General features: G+C 36.9%; 1 long non-coding RNA gene across 6 annotated transcripts in view; it reads right to left on the bottom strand.

Annotated features, from left to right (window-relative positions):
- LOC119042703 (uncharacterized) overlaps nt 1–1,808 on the bottom strand; it is a 221,064-nt gene extending 219,256 nt beyond the window's left edge. For all 6 annotated transcript variants that reach the window (XR_008392498.1, XR_008392497.1, XR_008392500.1 and 3 more), the window contains exon 1: nt 1,560–1,808. This is a non-coding gene — a long non-coding RNA (uncharacterized LOC119042703). The remainder of the gene's footprint in view (nt 1–1,559) is intronic.
- Between the last annotated feature and the right edge of the window lie 13,928 nt (nt 1,809–15,736).

Raw genomic sequence — 15,736 nt, 5'->3', positions numbered from 1 at the left:
AACTGAGGCATCATTGTCCCACATACAATGTTTCTTATATCTTGTATCTTCTTCAATAAATGCCTCTATTTTTCATATTGCATGGCTGGATACCTTTATATACATATATATATCTTTGTTCATTGAACATGTACTATGTGTCAGGCACTTTGCTCTGTGGTAGGACTGATGCCCTGAGTATCGCGGTGATGTCTCTTTGAAGGAACTTTATTTCTCCTTATTCTTTACTTCCCAATGTCAAGTTTCTAAGGTCTAAATATTCAGTATGGCTTGCCTTTGACAACCTGGTGTCTTTCTATGAAAATAGGGAAATCAAATGTGGTGCTTAGTGCTTTGGCACTATTTCTGTGTGAATTATAGCTGTCTAGATTAATTCTGTTCTGGTTTACCTATATACTCAAATACATAACCACCGAGCCAAGAAATGACAGTCAAAATTGTGGGAGGCCTGGTAGTTTTTTCAACAATATAACTTCATCCTCATTGAAAATTTCAACAGTATTGAACTCTTCAAAATCCCTCCCCAGTAATTCCCTAGAAACAAGCCAAATAATCTGATATCAGTATCAGTTCTGGTGGAAAAGTGCACTCATTCATCTAGACTCACCCCTGACACCAGCCTGCATACCATGTCTCAATCCTTAAGCAATACAGATCAAATCAAACTACTATAATTTGAATGATTGTGTCCCTCCCAAATTTTACATTGGAATCCGGACAGCAGTATGATGGTAATAGCAAGTGGGGCCCTTGGGAAGTGATTAGGTAGATACAGGTTGGTCTCTGGGTTTTATTTTGTTAAAGATTTCCTTACACTTGTACAATAAGTCCATGTGCAGTCTGGTCATCTCTCCATGGAGGTCCTATAGCATTTTAAGTGGAAAATGACCAAGATTAAGATCATTATTGTTCTTTCAGAGCCTGCCCTTTCATCTCTATTCTCATCCTCAGTCAACGAAATAAACATCTATACAACCACATACACACATTGAGCATGTATGCACACACACACCCTTCCAGTGTTCCTCAGAGGCCAATCTAAATGCCACGGGAATTTATATTATTATTTATAGCCTTGCTCTAAACTGCCCTGTGAATCTCATCCCTCCAATCCCAGCTCTTTCCACCCCATCCCTTTTTCTTTTCTCACATAATGCCTTTGCTCCAGCCACACTGAAATTCTCACAATGCTTCAGTTGCATATTTTCTTTTCATTGATTTATGCCAGTGAAAGGAAAGTATACACTTAACTGTTAAATTTGCACCTAAAAATCATATATCATTCTCTATGACAGAACTGAAATTGTTCTCCTCAGCAGACACTCCCCACAGTCTCAGGGCAGAGTTACTATTCCCTTCCTTGGTGCTGCTCCAGGTCTCAGCTCATACCTATAGTGAGGTGCAATTGCTTGCCTCACATGCTGACTATCTGCATATTTGTCTCCTCTGGGTTGTGTTCTCAGGACACAGACCTTATTTCATTAACTACACCTTCTCTAGTCTATGTCATTACACCTCAACATGTCAACTGATAAATGTGTGCATGCAGGCTTTCTTACCTTTCTGCCACTCCTTATAGATAGATCCTGTTCTCGGTTTTCTCTTTAACTCTTCTTACCCTCTCCTGTGTATAACTTAGGTGCCTGGGAAGTGTCTGCCTTCTTGCTCACTCATGGCTGACACTCTGGTCTGTGGGCTTCTCTGCCCTGTCATCTATCTGGTGTTCAGCATGCCATCAGGCTTCCTTGTGACAGAATCGTGTTTCAAGCTTTCACACTCAACGCTGTCCTTGGGTGTGTGCCTGTAGTTTGTGGTTATCTTATTAACTCTCCATATAATGGGAGGGGATATTTATCTACCCTTTAGAAAAGTATTCTTTCTGGGAAAGAGCCTCAATTCCTGGCAGAGTGTAACCAGGAGGACCATTGCCCTGTAAACAAAATCACATTCATGCCACACCTAAACGGAATGTTCAAAGGGACTCTGTGCCTGAGAGCCAGCACCACACAGTGCAGAGAACAGGTGATCACTGAATGCTCATCAGGAGGCTGGCAGTGCCCACCAACCATTCTCTGGAACATTGTGGACACTCAATAGTATGAAGCAAAAATAGTGGTTTGCCAATGCTTACACTGATAGATCATGACAAGCTAAGAAACTAGTAGAATAACTTTGTTTGAAAACTCAGCATATATAGAACTAACCTTATAGTTTTATGTCCTTGACATTTAAATATGGCCAGACATGAAAATGGAAGCAACATTTATCAAACATTTTGTAAATCAATGAAAAAAATCACAGAGTCATAAAACAAAATTCATTCTTTTGTAAATTTCTAGCCATTCAATTTTGTTGATTATCAGTCAGTTCCTCTGCCAGAAGCAAATGGAGCTGAACACAGAGCTCAATTCAGGGATTCCCAAAACAGTGTTACTTGGGTATTTATGTATTACCCAAATGTGGGGAACTTTTATTAACTTATTTATTTTATAATTTAGGAAAATTTTCTTGATTTTATCCTTGAAATAATTTTCAAAGAACGTAAGTCAATATTTTATTTTTGCTTGATCAACTCTTGTTGGACATTTTTAAAGTCACCCAAGTCTTATGAATGGACAAATATCTCCAAAGCATTATGTGTGTATAAATAAAAACCTGGACTCTTTAATCTTAAACCTCAGAATGTAATTTAAAACAGAAATTTCAAATAGCATTTGAATGATTTAAACAATCATTCTATGTAGCCATATACATTTCATTCAGATTTCCAAAGATTTCCCAATAGATACGGTAATGTTCTGAGAAAAAAGCATTTTAAATACTTTTAAATGCGTTTAAATTTGTATTAAAATACAAAGTATTTGTATTTTTAAATTTAATATTGTTTGCTTTCCTAGTCAAAAGAATAATATCAACATCCAGTAGTGAAAGTAATACAATTTAGAGGAATTCTTTCAGCTACATAATTTTAAATAATTCAAATGCTATAGGGTTTTTTTAATGTCATCACCAATAATTTACATTAGTTCCTAAGCAGCCAAATTTAAAATTCATTTTGGGCCTTCACAAAGCTTTCTTTTTATATTAAGGATGGTTTTTCCATTTATTAAACTCATTTATGTGAGAGTTAACAAAATCCATTTACTTGAAGCCTTAAACAGTGTACAATGTTTTCAGTGTGTTGAAAATTTGTGTTATCTTGCCTTTGAATTGTTGAAAAAGAAAAAGAAAGAAAAGACACAATAGATTTTTCAGTTGGTCTAACTCCTTCTTGGAAATTTATAGTTAACTCCTGGTCCCCATTGCCCATCTGTGCCCCCAAATCCAACAGAGATGTTTTCAAAAACAGTTTCTGCTCTAACAAAACAAGAGTTTATGATTCACTTTCAGACTTTGTTCTTTCAACTAACTTGTTTGTTCAGGAAAACAGATTTCAAAGAATTGCACACACAGCAGGATCTTTGTGCCCCTGTTTTTACTCCTGTTGTTGCTCAGATAACACAACTTTGTCCCATAAAACATGCATTAGAGATAAGTGGAGGAAAACACGATAATTGTGTGATGTTTTTTTCCACTGATGCACCATTCTTAGCATAGGAAAAGTATAGGTATATAAAATAATCTAGTGACAATTAATGGAAGCTTTCAAATCATACAAACTGGGAAGAAGTGAGAGGTATCTCTTCTGTGTGTATCTGAGGTCTCTGGACCTAACAATGCATCAAACTTTGAAAAATTTATCCAAGATAGTTATATACTTTTCCTATTTTTCCCAAATTGCCATAAGCTTTTATTCTCTTTTCACTTAATTTTATCCCTTGCTCCATGCTGGTTCCTTATCTGGAATCTTTGCTTTCTGTACCATTTGGATTAAAATTAATGCCCATCTTTTTACAACAGCCAGGATATGGAAATAACCTAGATGACCATAGACAGATGAATGAATGGAGAAGATGTGGCATATATGTACATATATACAATGGAGTATTATTCAGCAATAAAAAAGTGAAATCTTGCCATTCATGACAACATGGGTGGACCTAAAGTGTATATGCTAAGTAAAATAAGTGAGGAAGAGAAAGACAACATATAATGCTACCATATGTGGAATCTTTAAAAACTGAACAAATAAAACAAAACAGTAAGAGCTTCATATACAGAGAGAACTCCCTTTGCCAGAAGGAACAGGGTTAGGCAGAAAGGCTATAAAAAGTGAAGGGAAACAAGATATACAAACTTCGAATTATAAAATAAGTCAAGGAGATCTAATGAATACCACGAATACCACAGGTAATATAGTCAATAATATAATAATCACTTTGTACAGTGACAGATGGTTATTATATATACAGTGGTGGTTGCATGGTAAGTTATATAATTCTAAAAGCACTATGTGGTACATCTGAAACTAATATAACATTATATATCAACTTTACTTCCATTTTTCAATCATTTAAAAATTATTAATAACAGTACAAAAAAATTCAATGTCCAGCTTATCTCCCAGACTTCCCCCTACTCTGAGCTCTGAATACAGGTGGCTATGTCTTCAAGTTCAATTACAAAGGAACAATCTCCTACATTTCTGAATGTAGGGAAAAAACAACTGTAAGCAGAGTGCCATAGAAATCAATTGGAGGTAGACAATCCCTGTGTACTTACTTCTAAGCAGTGGAGGAGAAATACGAAACAAGAAATTTAAAACACCCATTCCTCCAAGCATGAAAAAGAAAAGGCAGATATTGCTGGCAAGTTATAAAGTATGCTACACTAATGTCCTACTGTGTTATTTGGCTCACTGTGGACTCCATGTAAGCTGTCATCATGAGCATCAATGGTATCTCCCCAGAAATGCAAATCTAGTTACTGCCATGGGGGTCAGGGCACCCAGTCATTGGCCTCCTGGACATCTGAACTACCCAGGAAAGAAATTCCAGTCACCTTGAAACTAAGCCTTCACATCCAATTGTAACTTGAGTTTTGGCCTAAGTTATGCAAGAAAAGGAAAATTAAAAAACCAAAAACATATTTGACTTGTGTCCTGACTTAGGATTTCCCTGACATGACAAGGCAGATGCAGACCATTAAGCTGAAGTTAAAGGTGAAACCCCAGGCCCTGGTTCTGCTCCACCTTCATGTCTTTCATCTATTTCTTCCAGCCCCACCACCTAGAAGGAAGATGATATTTGCCAGAGGGGTGAGGTACAGGGAGAAAATGTATAAAAAGATTTTTATAAGATTAGTTAAACAGAAAGCAAAGCTCAAAGAATAATCAGAAAACCAGGATTCTACTTTCTTGCTACTACCTTCTGGCACCTCCTGGCATCAGACCATAGGAAGGTCCTTGACCTCTTTAAACCTTAAAGTTCTCATGGGCTACATGAGTTTGTTGGCAAATGTTCTACTTCCTTCACAGGAGTGTTTGGGGTCAAATAAACAAAAATTCGATAAAACTGAAAAAAATTACATATGGTTTCTCCTCTTTTTTCTATTTAATTTCTTCTAGATTTTTCTCTAGCTCCCCATCTTCTTCTATCTCCCTTCTTTTTTAAGTCTCCTATACTCCGTGCCTTCCAGTAATTGGTTTATTACCTTCAGTTTGTCCTTTTATCTTCTGCAGTTTCATCTTTTTTTCTGTCTACATTTTGTATTTTGTTTTTCCTCTGTTTTTTATATCAATGGATTCAGGAAATGTTCATTAAAAAAATTCCATACCATTTTACCCTGTCAAGAAAAGGAAGGATAGAACCAAGTTCATCTAAATTATGGAAAAAATAAAATTTAAATATATACAAAATTCTACTTGCTAGGGAATAAAGGACAAAACTGCATCTAAAAATAAGTTTATCCTAAGAATCTAGATTCATTTTCTTTTAATCCACAGGCAAACTGAAAATGGCATGTATGTATGTGTGTGTGTTCCAATTTTTTTCTATATATAGCTATTGACTAAAAAATACTTGCAGGCTACAAAGATCAAGTAAAATGTAATTTAGAAATTAATGTTAGTATTATTGCAATAAGAACTGCAAGAGAAAGTAGTGAGGAAGAAAGAAGAGGGGAAACCATGTAGGGAAGAGTAAAGAAGGGAGAGAGAGCCAGAGAGAAATCTACCTAAATGTAAACGTTTATGTACATAGTGTAGGCCACTAGTTCCCAAAATTCTGTGTGTAAAAAAATTACTAGGAGCACTTTATCTAGATTTTCAATTCAGATCCTTTGCACCTAACCCATATATTCTGATTTGGAAAATCTGATATGTTTTCCTAAAACTGATACTGTTAACATACACCCCAGGAGATTCGGGGGCAGGTAGTTCACTTTCAGGTTAGTGAAGTTGTTTTCAAATCCAGTTTTCACAATGAATTCTTCCGGGAACTTTGGAAATAAGAATACCTTCCATTGGAGGGTGTCCTGGCATTAGTCCTTGCAAAATCATTCTTGATAATTTTGAATACTCAGCCAGGCTCGGGAGCGATTGTCTGAATGGTATCGACTTTGGGCTCGGAAAACCTAGGATTGTAATCATAGCTCCCACACTCAGCTGTGCGACTTTGAAGAAATGGCTAAATCTCTTTAGGCCTCTTTGATCTCCTCCATAAATTAGGGGACAGACCATCAGTGGGTTATCAACCCTGCCTTTCTTATCTCCTTATCTTATAGGAGGTTTTAAACCTGTTCAGTCCCACCTCAGCTGAATAGCAATGTATGACAACACACCTGGACTTAGTGTTTGTGAAGTTTCCCTTGAGACTTCACTCTGGGAAACCCATGCATTGGAGATCAATATCAATATTCTACTAAAAAGAAGGGAAATCATAGTTGGCATACGCTATGTCCTCTCGCGGTGGGAGGGACTGTTCTAACATTGTACACATGATGCCTTTTTCCATCCTCAGCACCCCTGTGAAGTAGATTTCGTGCATTTTGTAAGCATCTTCTACAGATCCTGGCTGCTGAGTAAGTGTTCTCTTTCCTTGTGTAGGCAGAATAAGGGACAAAATGAATCAGAGTGTTTCCAGGTTCCCTGGCATCAATGCCTGTGATGTGTGGGTGGCCTGGCCTGGCCAGTGTTTGCCAGCAGCTGTGGGGCCAATGGCTGCAGGTGAAGGATCATCTATTGGAAGCAGGCAAGCATCCAAGTGGGACAGAACATTTGGGAGAGACAAACAAAGGATTTTCTTGGGTCCATTACAAGACAGGAGAAACTGAAAAGACTATATTTGATATTGATTAGCAAAAACTTTGGTTGTGCCCTCTTGCCATTTCTTTACTGTCTTGGGATGAGGAGCTGATGAGAAGTTAGGAGTAACTCAAATTTTTCTCTTAGACTTTCAATTCACACATTTTATCTTCCTGGGAGTGTTACTGATGCTGACATAATCCACATTTCTATCTATGAAGTGGGTATTTCTTTGAAATGCAACTGACCTAAGAATCAGTGTATACCAGATATAAACAATCATATAATGTGTGATAGAAAAATCTCTAAAATCACATGTGAGCTATAAGAGTTTCTCATACTATGGTATCTAATAAAAAAAGAAAAAGACAATATTTTAGTTTTTCCAAAGAGTGTGCTTTCTGTATTTCTACAATGAGAGTTCCATATAAATTTTAAGATCACAACCCACTGGAATAATTAAGTAAAAGAAAGCTACATGGAAGATTATTTTTCTCCAAGAATCAGAACAGTGATAATGAAATATGGCCAGTAATCTTGCTTTAATGAAATGGGGAGTCTAATCCACTGCATTTGGTAAAGATGTTAAACCAGAGAAAGCAATAAAATGTGTTCTCATATCAATAAAACCTAATTCTTTATGTTCTTATTATGTAAAACAATAAGCCTGGCTCCCTGAAGAAGATAGCGTCTGTCTTGTCCAATTGTTGGTTCATTTGTTTTCCTATGTTTTTTCAGAAACACCTTGCAGCCTACTTCATATGCAATTGATTAATAAAAGGTCTGTCTATAAAAAATTCTGTTCATTGCACCATCAGATTGCATCAATGGCATTTTTCATGATAAAACAATTTTTACTGAAGATATATGTTTATGGGAAGTTAGGGAAATGGTAGAGCTTAATGCATAAATGCAAAAAATTAATGTGAAATAAGTGGCATGCTTAAGTTCCACTTCCTAATAATCCTTTCAAATCTGTATTTCATCCAGAAAGCTTTTATTTTAAAACCAATTTAAAAAATCAATAACATTAAATATGCAAAGATTTTGTGTGCTTCCTACTTTGTGTTTTATTTCATATTAGGCTCTCAGTGGTTTTCCTTTGTTTGTTTGTTTCTGTATCTATAGGGAACGGCTGATGTTGAAACCTATTACACTGGATTCTAAAATAACAATGGTTTTCCTGCTTTTCATATAGAGGTTACATGACACCAAAAGCAAAGCTACTATTTCTTCTTTGACCCTTGAAGAACTGAAAAGAAAGCTCCCTGCCATCATGTTTCCACTTCCACAACTCTGCCCAAGCTGCCCCAAGCCTGTCCTTCCAGGACAGCCTTCCTCTGACGTGTGACACCCTACATGTTTCCTCTATCAGGCCACGCTCCATGCCGCAGTCTGTCTGTCCCTCCCCTTTGAACCAACTTTAGTTTGCCCCTTTCCCACCTTGACATTTTGACAAACTGACAATGGCCCAGGATTTTTCCTATGCTCCTTTCCTTGAGCTTCTGCCTGTCCCTGTAGATTCAAAGGACTGGTTTTTACCCTGGCAAAATGACCCTTTTTTAAGGGCATGTCCTGAGGGAACCTGCAGTAATCTCACCCTGGCTGGGACACACTGGGTACAGAATATAACTTCTTGGTATTTGGCCTCAGGAGTCACTCATTCATTACACAGAGTCTTTATCTTTGTGCATATCCTGGAACAATACTCTTAAATAAATACTCTCAGAGGCATTTTACTCCATGGTTATTTACTTTGCATTTCCATGATCTCAATGGAACACAGAAAGAGAGGAGATAGAAGGCTTGGCAAACAATAATTTGCCACCATCTACGCACATGGGGACAACTGGGAGGGATAATATTTTCCTTTGAAAGAGAGACACGTCATTGACTTGACATGGTGCATTTGTGTGCAGACCAGAGTCACTTAGAAAATTCCACTTGATAAAGCATGCTAGATAACCTCTATCATAAGAGAATAGAAATGTGATTTAGAATGTGATGACTTGCTCCCAGACCTGCCATCAGCCGTGAGATCTTGGGCAAGTCTTTGAGATTTTGTGCCTCAATTGCGTTCTATAGTCAGGGAATACTGATAGGCCTCCCACCTTCTCCTTAGAATTGTTCTGTGTTTAAAATGAGATTCTGCATTCTGACTGTGAAAAAGTGTAAAAATTCAAGGAAAGAAATGCAAAGTCATGAACCAGCCTGCTTTTAAAATGATTAATATTTTCAGCCATGATCACTAGCATCATCATTATATTATTATTAGATTTTTTAAAACCTATGTGATTAAAAAATATTTTGAAAGGTCATTAAGTCACAAATATTTTTTTTAATTCAAACTTTGTTTTAGACACACCCACATTTGTCAATGAAACCTTTCCTGCCCAATTTGACTATCTCTTCCGCCTACTTATCCTTTTCAATTAACTACGAATGCAGAGATCAGCCCTCAACAAATAAATACAGATTCCCATGAAAACCTGCCAAAAGGAAAGGTAAAAGAGGAAGAGGATATACTATTTCTCAAGGTTCACTGCATTTGTTCCTACTTAAGCCAAACTAACTTCATTCATACCGTAAGAAAGCTTGTGCTCACTTTATGATACCAGCCAAAGGAAGGCTACACCAGAAGCCTACTGGACATTTTCCCTGGGACCTGGGTAGGAGTTTGGAGGCAGTTTTTTTTATTTCATTTTTAGACAGTGCACAGAATCCACACATTCCTATTCAGATTTTGAATTTTCCTGTAAAAGCCTATGAGTGGAACAGGTTAGAGAAAGTCACATGTGCAACCACGCTCTTTAAGATTAAAAAATGGGGTGCATATGCATGACTCACCTGTAGGTGCTGGCTACCAATCTGTTTGTCTTCACACACCTAGGTACACAATTGTACAGAGTGAATTTTTTTTAAATATTAAAATAGGAACTCACATACTTTCACCTAGTTTATCACTGGCAATATGATCTCCCAGTATACTGTGTTTTTAATTCAAGTGACCTTTCTTTGTCCAAAACATTCTTGAAATTTATCTTCTAAAAATTCTCTTTAGAGTGTGCAGCACTCTTTGGAACATTGTGAATGAAAAAAAATTAGCAAACTTTGAGGGAGTTTTTGATTTGCGGGACATACCATATATCTTGATGCTAGTTAAATAAATATAATCAGTTCTGAAACTAAGTAATATTTTAGTAGGGTTAAAGGAAGTCTAATTTTAAATAAAGAAATTTGCCTTGGAAATGACTGGAAAAAAATGCCTGTTAATAGAGACATGTTTTAGCAATAGCAGCATTCTCGGGGAGAATTTTGAAGCTTCCCAGAGTAACTCTTTTAATGGGGTTAACTATTTAGCTTTATTATTCTGTACTGTAGTTGTCATACATTTTACTTAATGACAACTTTGATTCTTTTTCTAATAGTTAACAATGAAATATTTCCCTCTGCCCCCCCCGACCACCAAGATTACAGTGTACACATAATCTTTACCATATTGCAAAGAAAAATAGGGAAAAATTGTTACCAAGTAGAGTCATTTCTTACTCAGACTTAGTGGTTAAATCCTAAGGTTACTGAGACCTCAGTGAGGAAGGAATGGAGACCATAAGTATCTTTTTGCAGAGTACCCCAGTTCCATACACCTGGACCCAGTGGGGCAAAGCACCTATGTAGAAATATTGCTAGAGCACATCTACTACAGTGAGCAAAAAGCAATAGATACATTGTGATGTCCTTGGAGCCATTGCCTGACACTGAGGAGAATCATGTCAATTGATAATTGATTATTATGATAATTATCAGTTATTATCAATTATTATCATATCATCAATATGATAATAATTAATTCAAGTTACAAATGATCTTGTGGTTGAATATGATATTAAAATATTTGGTTTTAAGTCTGGCCGATATCTATTAAATGGAGGTTTTCTTTTAGAATTTTGTTTTATTATAATTGACAAAGTGGTTAAAATATTGGAGGGAGCCCAGAAAACCATTGTACAAAATGAATAGTCAAGATCAACCCTTGGAACCTCCCATCTAAGAGAGACCTTTTAGGAACAAGCAACAAGGGCATGCATAGAAACAGACCCCTTAAAAGTACTAAGCTACTAATTGCAAATCATAAAATGAAATGCACACATTCATGACGTGAAAGCAATTTAATGAAGGCATCCTGAGAGACATGGGCAAGGGCCTGAGGTGGCTGTCTAAACAGTGTGAAAATAGGTGAGAAGTCTTGGCCTTAAATCTGGCTGGTGGCCAATGGAGGCTTAGGGAAACATAAAATTTAGAAACTATTAAAATAACAGAAAGGAAGAATCCTGCCAATATCACCTCTGCACAAAAGAATTAAATTAGTACAATCCCCTGGGGTACTTCTAATCAGCTACAATGATGAGAAAGCAAATTGTCAAAATGGAACTAAAGAGTTACTTTATCTAGAGAAACATAGTTTGAGTTTTTGGTAACAGTTCTAACTTTAAAATAATAAAGCTAAAGATTTCTAAAAGATTTAAGATATAACAGGAGGAGGAGAGATTCTTTTATACACATGACAGTAAGCCATTCTCCATCTAAAAGAACAGTCAAGCTAAGCATCTCAGTTTAAAAGCCTGCCTAACTGACAGCTCTCACAGAATACACTGGAATTTGGGGGTAAAGACAGAATCTTCCCTCAAGTGTGAAAAAACAAGATCTTATTCACATTTTCTATTTTCCCATTGGCATGAAAATTGACTAAGTAGAAGTCCTGGAACTACATTGCTTTTCAACTCATATCATTCCCTTCCCCTCTAATTTTTTCATTGTTCTGTGTGTCTGCATGTGTATGTGCATGTGTGTGTGCTGTGTGTGCGTGTTTCTCCATGACAATAATTCTTACATGCAGGCCAATGACTTTCAGCAGAAGGAAATTTGAAGAACATACCTTTCCAATACTAAATTCATCGTTCTTTTGGAACATTGAGGCTTTATCCTGTGAATCTGGGCAGACATTTAAGCAGCATGCAAATTGTCTTCCCCTCTGATATTTACTCCTTGGATGGAAAAATAGTACAAAGAATAATTTCCGCAATACTTGGCTCACTGAGATTTTAGAATGTGCCTAAGGCTGCTTCAGAGAGAAATCTGTGCAGTCAGGTGGCATGGAGACCTATGGGTGTCAGTTTATTTGGAAAGACAAATTATATTTGATATACATGCAGTTTAGTGTGCAATACACTATAAAAATGTATTGTAAACTTGATGTTTATATCACATATTCCATTAATCTCACACATACTATATTACCCACAGTTTGCAATCTAGACTACTGGTAGTTATCTATTTTCTAATATACCTCATACCCTGCCAAGAGGGGCATGAGAAGGAGATGTAAGCTTCTTTTTCAACTATTAAAATATCTTTAAAGAGGCTAGGAATTTCAGTTGGGAGGTGTGATGGTTAGTTTTATGTGTCAACTTGACTGGACCACAGGATGTCTAGACATATGGTCAAACATTATTTTGGGTGTATTTATAAGGGTGTTTTTGCACAAGATTAACATTTGAATCAGTAGACTGAGTAGATCAGATTGCTCTCCCTAATGTGAGTGGGTCTCATGCAATCAGTTGAAGATCTGACCATAACAAAAAGGTCTGTAGGAGCAAACTGCTGGCTTCAGGCTGAAACATAGACTTTTGCTGGGTCTCCAGCCTGCTGGCTTTGGCATAGAACTTACACAATCAGCTCTGTTGCTTCTTCTCAGGCCTTTGGAGTCAGGCAAACTCTATCATAAGCTTTCCTGAGTATCCGGCTTACTGACCTCAAATCTTCTAAGCCTCTGTGGTCATGTGAGCCAATTCCTCAGGATAAACAAATAAACAAGCAGAACATCCTATTGGTTCTGTTTCTCTGGAGAACATTGACTAATGCAGGAGGTACAGTGAAGAAGGAAGGTACAGTTTGCATAATTATGTAATGCTTCCAAGTCTGTTTCTTCACCTGTAAAATCAGAATAATAAGCTAAACTATGGAATCATTTTGATGATTATATGAGATAATTTCTTGCTTATTAAGTACTGCACACCACCATTTGTCCATCACCATAAGCTTTCTACATTCTGTCCCTAGTTCTATCCTGCCACCTATCAAAGAAGCAGCAAAATGAGAGATGAGAAAAAGTAGGATTCCATAATTAGATAGTAGGGGGTCTTAAGGAATGTTAGATACCAAAGAAAGATTGCCTTTCCTTGATTCTTTTTTGTTCCATTCTTTAAAAGAAATCCAAGTTATATACACAAAGACTACTTGTGCACACATATCTTGTGCATCAGCTATTCCAGAGCAGTTTTGAGACAGGCTTAACCCCATTCATCGCCCATGTGTAAGGTAGACAATCAGTGCTCCCAGGTTTAAAGATGTTCTTGCATTCCCCTATTTTTGGTCTGGACACCCTTTCAGATAGTCCCAATTGGGCACTGTGGCAAAGATCTCAATGAGCACCTAAATAACTACAAGGTCTTCTAAACAAATAAAGGTTGTCTTCAATATGATGAACAAATTATCTCCTATTTATAAAAACATATTTTTGTTTAAAGATGGAGTAAGGCCATAAAGAAAGCATGTAGCAAGAAAAAAATGAAGAATGGAACCTGACAGTCAACACACTGGAGATAGAGATAATGCTTGGGTATGTGGGTTGGGTAGATCATAAATCAAACAGTCTTTCACTATAGAAGAGGGAGTGCTGATTGAGATGAGCTCTCCATTTAACACTCTAGTTTCTCTGCCTCTCTTTTTTTACGTTCCTATGTCTACATCTGAATAGCCAATTTGGATTTCATTTCATTCAACTTAATCTTCTGACATAATATCAGTCATTAATATGCTACACCTCACTCTATAACCAAATGAACTTAGGTGGGGGAAGTCAATTTGCTGTCAAAAATATAAAATTCAGTCACTGTGACAACCCAAGATCTACAAATAATGGCTGTAGCCACTACCCAAAGGACACTCATTTCACACTTGCTCTCCGTTAAGGCTGTCATGTGTCTCACCTGACAGGTACAGCCCCACCTGTACTCATAAATTAGTTGGTGTTTATAGTGTCATCTTTCAATGTTAGAATAATTTGGCATGTATGCCTAAATGTGTGATATCTACAGATCTCTCTTACCAGCATAGTACTTTTGTCATTGATACATGAAATATAAATAAAAATGTGTGGCATTTCTGGCATCAGTTTATTAATTTTGGATGGTTCTGGCTGCTGTCAGAGGTCACTTCCTGGATGATCATGTCTGGAAAGAGTAATTTGCCATTCGCTCGTCACCAGAGTTTGGATTGTTGTAATGACCTACTTGCTATCAAAGAAAAGGTCTTTCCTTTTATATTCAATAGGTGGACTCCCTTCAACAATAATAGATACACAACTTTACTAGTCTTTCCAACTGGCCCATGTAAGAGGTGGCAAGCATTGATACTCTCAGAGGCACAGATAAGATTCTCTGTCTCCAGATAAGCCAGTCCCAATAGCCTAATGTCATTTCCTAGCTCAGTCTTGCATCTGTCTTGAAAGGTGACTGGAAATGTCTCCTTCTATAAATACATAATTATGCAAATTTTTCTAGAGGACGGAAGTAACATTTTGGGTTTGTTTTATCAATCACATAGGAAAACTGATGAAAAGCTAAAGTTTTGTATTTAAACCAAATAAGTTAATTTCTATTCCTTCCATTTTCACATTTTTAGAGAAGTGAATGAAGACTTGTGAAGGTATTGCAATAAATAAATGTAGACATAGAATTTCTTTGTCAATACTAAAAAGGTAACTGGGTTATAGTTGGGAGGTATAACTCATGTGACATCTCTGTATCTTAACATGTGGTTACAGGACACCATATTCAACTTCTTAGAAGGGAATAAACAGAAGAAAGAGGAGAAGGTTTTTTGGGGGGGAAGATTATTGCTGGTTTTTTGGGTTTTTTAAAAATTTTTTATTGATTATGCTGTTACAGTTGTTCTATTCCCCCCTTCATTCCCCTCCACCCTACCCCCCGTCCCCACCATTACCCCCCTTTAGTTTATGACCATGTGTCTCAAGTCCTTTAGATTCTATATTTCCCATGCTATTCTTGCCCCCCCCATCTATTTTCTATCTACTGTCTATGCTACTTATTTTCTGTACCTTCTCCCCCCTTCTCTTCCTCCCACTCCCCTGTTGCTAACCCTCCTTGAGATCTTCATTGCTGTTTTTTAATAAGTTAAGGAACTTAAAGCCAGCATCTGAGCAGGTCTCCATTGGTCTGGAACTGGCTGGCACACACATTGCCAGTTTCTGCAGTGAGAACACATGCATAATTTATAGAAGTGCTTGAATGTCCAAAGCTTCTCTAATTGTCTTTCTGGACTGACTTTTTTTTAACTGTAGAGAACTGACAATTCAATTTTATTCAGAGCAAAGAGAAAAGAAACTTTTTGATTATACTGGAAGAAACCCAGCCATAGGTTTGGAATCTGTACCCAAACTACACATGCAATGAGGACAGTACTCTGCTATTA

Source organism: Artibeus jamaicensis, unplaced genomic scaffold (genome assembly GCF_021234435.1).
Source record: "Artibeus jamaicensis isolate MK-2021 breed Jamaican fruit bat unplaced genomic scaffold, CSHL_Jam_final contig_559, whole genome shotgun sequence".
Classification (NCBI taxonomy): domain Eukaryota; kingdom Metazoa; phylum Chordata; class Mammalia; order Chiroptera; family Phyllostomidae; genus Artibeus; species Artibeus jamaicensis.
The sequence above is the reverse complement of the archived record's forward strand: the minus strand, read 5'-3'. Positions and strand labels throughout refer to the sequence as shown.